Consider the following 6000-nt stretch of genomic DNA (forward strand, 5'->3'; position numbering starts at 1 on the left):
GTCTCCTGCGCAGCGCAGCCCGCTACTCACTTCTCAGTGGCGGCAGCGGGAGGAGTCGCTGTCCCCACTGCCGTGATCCTGGCCCAGGAGGGTATTTTGCTTGCACGTGCAAGAGAGAGATGAAAGAGAAAAGGGGAGGAAGAGAGAGAGGGGGGGGGAGGGAGAAGTGAAAGAGCTGGAAGGAGAGAATGTGAGAGAGGGAAAATAGAGGGAAACAAATTAGAGGGAGAAGGGGGAGAGAGAGAAAGAAATGAAATAGAGCTGAAGGGAGAGAATGAGAGAGAGAGAGGGAAAAGAGGGAAACAAATCAGGGGGAAAGAAAGGAAGAGAAAAAGAAAGAAGGAAGAAAGAAAGAAAGAAAGGTTCTCAGACCTATGATAAAAGCAATGGCAAGCTAGATCTTGCCAAGAAAACTGCAGTTTGCCAGAAGGCACAAATTGGAAGCAAGTCTGATTTTTTAAAAAGAAAATAATAGAGATGGCAAAAAAAATGCATCTGAAAATAAGATTATTTATAATTTTGAATAACTTATTATATTGTCAAACTCAAAATAAATCAAAATATATATATCTTATTGCTGTTAGTACAATCTTGCCAGCGAGTTCACTATAAAAAGATTACAGAGAAGCAATTTCCTACAATTAATAACTTTTTGGATTTGCTATCGTATTCAATGAAAAAGAAAGAAGGAATGGGAAGGAAGGAAAGAAAGAAAGAAGAGAAAGGGAGAGGAAAAATAGAGAAAAACAGAAATGAGAGGGAGGGGGAGAGAAGAGAGAGACCCCATTCCCACAGAAAACACTGAGTCATGAAACCTTGGTAGGCATGTCTGGGGGGGGAGATGCATGTGATTGGGTGGGAGTGATGTTGAGTTGGCCACACCCACCTAGGTTTTGAGGCTCCCGGTGTTACAACAAAGTAGCAAAGTAGCAACAAAAATAATTTTATGGTTGGGGGTCACCACAACATGAGGAACTGTATTAAAGGGTCGTGGCATTAGGAAGGTTGACAACCACTGCCTTAGTAGGTCATATTACCTACTAAGACTTTATTACTATTATTCTTCTGTTCCTTCCTAGTACCTGTCTCTTTCTTAGTACCTATCTCTTCCCACTTATGATTATAACCATGTTGCTTGTATCTTTAAATTTTATATTGTTTTCTTTCGTATTATAATTTGATTGCTTATTAATTAACCTATGACTATCACTAAGTGTTGTAACTTATGATTCTTTATGAATGTATTCTATTTTATTTTTCTTTATGTACACTGAGAGCATATGCACCAAAGACCAATTCCTTGTGTGTCCAACCACACTTGGCCAATAAAGAATTCTATTCTAATGTGTAGATACTAACAATTTCTATATAGTCCTTGGAAAAGATGAAATATTCTGTCCAAAGGAAAAGCCATGAAAAACTGGATAGAAAACACAATACAGTCCATGCTTCACAGACAGGAATTGCTGAGTTTAGTGGCTGAAGTCTTACCCACACGACGGTTGAGCACAGGAGATTCCAAGTCAGTCTTTCAAGTGACAGTTTCATGAGATACTTCAGGATAAATCTCAGTTTCAGATAAACGAAGAGAAGTCAGAAAACGAACTGCAGAATATAGGAATGATTCCAGGAGTTGCTTAATTTACCTGCCGAGTCCATTCTGATCCTGCCATCTCTTCATTGTAGATATCAAGATGGCTGGGGGCCTCAAGCAATAAAAATATGATTTTGGCAAAACATCTGTTTTCAATGCAAAAAGAATCATGGCACAATAATAGTATGTTAATGAAATTGGATTGGCCTTCTTTCTTTTCTTTTTCTACTAATTAGCTTTCTGGCTTCTATGCCGTCTTCCATCTAGGACCTCCCTTGCATTTTTCATATTATCAATTTATTTAGTTTCTTCCAGTGGTGGGATTCAGCCAGTTCGCACCACTCCGGGAGGACTGGCTGTTAACTTTCTGAGCAATTTGCTTAACTGGTTGTTGGAAGAAATCATTAGGGCAGAGAACCGGTTGTTAAATTAATTTAATCTCACCACTGGTTTCATTTTCCCTGGAATAGCACTGTACTATCAGAAATTGTATTTTGGGAAGGGCTAATTTAGCCTGGGTTTTTTCCAGGGCTATTATCCCTGAGATGGGGAAGACTGTGGCTAGTTACAATTATCCTTGCTGCCATCTCCCATTATTGGTCTTAACTACTGTTGCTTCCCTTCCTTAAGACCACTTTGGCATGGCTGTTTGGCTGGAATTGCTTAACTGGACCTTTGCTCTTCTCTAGCTGGACTTTAGTTTTCCCATGGAGAATTAACAGACTCAGGCCTAGCACTGGGAATGTTTGTCTGATCGTGGGAGGTGTGCTGTAAATATGCATAATTAAAGCACTAAAAATGTGCCAAAAATTGCAAGATACAGTCCATAAATCCTAAATTATCTCTTCCCAGGTACTCTTGCACATATGTTAAATACAGAGTGTATTCTGGACATCATATCCAGCCTCAGTTTGAATGCTGTCACAGAAAAAAATATTTACAATTTGATATGACAACTTATCCCACTGACTGGCAGCTGTTACACCCTGGAAGTTCCTCCTGGTGTCCAGCCTGAACATATTTTGTTCTACTTTGATCTATTACTTCTGGTCCCATTTTCTAGGTTGATAGAGAAAAAGTCTGTCCTGTATGTGACCATATTTGACAACTTCTGTCATTTCTGTAGACCAAATCCACCCAGACCCTTTAAAGTTTGCTTTTAGGGATTGGCTTCCAGATACCCTAAAAGCTATCCTGAGATTTTCCAAAATCTCACTGTTCCTTTGAATTGGGCTTTTTAGAACTGGACACAATATTCCAGGCATTTGACAAAGTAGACCACAACCTACTTCTTGGTAAACTAGAAAATGCGGGATAGACAGCATCACAACCAGATGGATTTGTAACTGGCTGACAAATCATATTCAACGAGTAGTCCTTAATGGTACTACATCTACATGGAGGGAGATCAGCAGTGGGGTGCCATAAGATTCCATCTTAAGCCCAGTATTCTTCAATAACTTCATAAATGACTTAGATGAGGGATTAGAAGAGTAACTCATCAAATTTGCAGATGACACTAAGCTGGTAGGAATAGCTTGTCTCAGAAGACTGTGAATGCCCCAACACTGGAAGTCTTCAAGAAGATGTTGGATAGCCATTTGTCTGAAATGGTATACTGTTTCCTGCCTAGTCAGGGGGTTGGACTAGAAGACCTCCAAGGTCCCTTACAACTCTGCTATTGTATTGTATTGTAAGCTCAGGATCCAAAAATATCTTGACAGACTTGAATAATGGACCCTATTGAACAACATGAAATGTAATGTTGAGAAAAGCAAGGTTTTACGCTTATGCAGGAAAAATCAAAGGTACAAGTACAGATTAGGCAAAATCTGGCTCAAAAAGGGGTAACTGCGAGAGGGACCTTGGAGTCCTAGTGGACGATCCCTTAAACATGAGCCAGTGGTGTGTGGCAGCAGCCAAAAAAGCTAAAACAATCCCTGGTTATATAAACAGAGGCATAGAATCAACATCACATGAAGTATTAGTATCGTTTTATAAATCCTTAGTAGGACCACACCTGGAATACTGCACCCAGTTTTAGTCACCAATTACAGAAAAGATGTTGAGACTTTGGAAAAAGGGCAATGAAGAGCAATTAAACTGATTAAGGGCCTGGAGACAAAAACATATGAAGCATAGTTGCAGGAATTTGGTGTGGTCAGTCTAAAGAAAAGGACTAGGAGTAACATGATAGAAGCATTTCAGTATTTGAGGGACTGCCATAAAGAAGAGGGGGTCAACCATTTTCCAAAGCACCAGAAGGCAGAACAATAAATTGGATGGAAACTAATCAAGGAGAGAAGCAATCTAGAATTAAGGAGTAAGTTCCTAACAGTGAGGACAATTAATCAGTGGAACAGTTTATCTTCAGAGATGGTGAATGCTTCATCACTAGAGGTTTTTAAGAAAAGACTGGACAGCCAGCTATCTCCTGCTTCAGTGTGTGTGTGTGTGTGTGTGTGTGTGTGTGTGTGTGTGTGTGTGTGAACTAGAAGACCTACAAGGTCCTTCCAGCTCTATTCTGATCAAAATGGCACTAGATTTTTTAAATTTTAACGAATATGTAAACATTGTTTGGGTTCCAGCATTCGTTTGTAACTTTCAAGGTAAAGTGAGTAATAGTCTCAAATATGTATTTATTTGTTAAATAGTTGCAAGATTCTTTGCTGTGTCTTCTGAGCAGACTTGCTTCACTGGACATCAGTAGGTTACTCAGGAAGACTTATCGTCCTAATACATATTTACTAGATTGTTAACTAGGTAACATTTTATGCAGAAATATTTTCTGAATATTTTTTATAAATATGTTTATTTCTGCCAATTAAAGAGCAAAACAACTCAACAGCAAAACAATAACAATACACTAGCGCAGTGATGGCTAACATTTTTGTCATTGTGTGCCAAAAGCACACGCACACCCATAATGCAATGCCCATACGGCCCCCACCCCCACACATGCCCATGCAACCCCCCGCATGCATGTGTGACCCCTCCGCTCCCCCCAGCCTCATGCATCCGTGCGTGCCACTGCCTCACCCCGCATATGGCCCCATGCATACGCCTGTCACCTCCCACATGCATGTATGATCCTCTTGTGCGCCCTGTCCCTTCCTGCGCATACGTATCTGTCTCCTGCATGCGCCCCACCCCCGCTGGCAGAGATCCAAAAACCAGCTGGCTGGGAGGAGGTGCGCACATGCCGGGTGGAACTGAGCTGGGGCAATGGCTCGGGTGCCCGCAGAGAGGGCTCAGCGTGCCATCTGTGGCACACGTGACATAGGCTCACTATCACGTTACTAGTGTGTTTCTGAAACACAACCTATCTGAATCATGATAACATTTATTGTAGTTTTTCTTATGCAAAAAGTTCCATGAGATTAGGCATGCAGTATTTAAATTCCATGCTCATGCATTGTAAGCTTCTAAAATACACTATTTAACTCAGCCTCCCCTTATTGGAAGTTTCATCTAAATACACAAGGACACCCAACAGAATTAGATTTTTTTTGCATCTGGACAATGAAACATTATTTTTACTTTAGTTTCATTTTATGGTATTCTAACAATGCATCGTTTCCATTCCCAGATCTGGGCTGCAGACATTTGGATGACCACTTGATGGCAGCAAAAAACCAGAGAACGGCTTCAACTTTTCAGGCGGTACTTCTGTTTCTTCTCTGCAGACCCTCATTTAAAGGTGGGAGAATAAATGGAAGTGTAAAGCATAGTAAATGATACCATATTCATAAAGCAGGAACTGGGGATGATGCAGTTTTATATGTGGGAGTCTGAAATACTGGTGACTTTTAAGATCTTCCTGAATGTCAGGATGACCTTTTTGGGAAAGAATAGCATGCAAATGGATTTAAAGGAGCAGTTGAAAATCCGTAGCCAGATTCTTATCCCCAACAGACAAAATGACAATGGTGAATCAATTAGCAATGCTCCCTAACTTACTCCAATTGATTGCTGAGGACCATTTCTAGGGCCAAGAATTCGGGTCATGCTTGGTGACCAGCAGAAATGGAAAAATGGGGAAGTAATGAGGATAGTATCCAGAATTAACAAAACAAAAACAAAAAAAGGAAGAAGAAAAGGAGGAGGAGGAAGAGGAGGAGGAGAAAAGGAAGGAAGGAAGGAAGGAAGGAAGGAAGGAAGGAAGGAAGGAAGGAAGGAAGGAAGGAAGGAAGGAAGGAAGGCTCCAGGATAAGATTACATTATGAGTAATAGTAATCTTATGGTCCATTAGGAGTTAAGAGAACTCCCAATGAACATTTTCTCCTGGATGTACATATATGAGGGTCCAAATTAATACACTGTCAAAGTTCAAGACATTAAAATGCAACAGAACATGCTGCACAACGTCTATGCCATGAGAGTCACAGGAGGAAAGTCATTTGTGA

Source organism: Natrix helvetica, assembly GCF_964273705.1.
Source record: "Natrix helvetica genome assembly, chromosome: 3".
NCBI lineage: Eukaryota > Metazoa > Chordata > Lepidosauria > Squamata > Natricidae > Natrix > Natrix helvetica.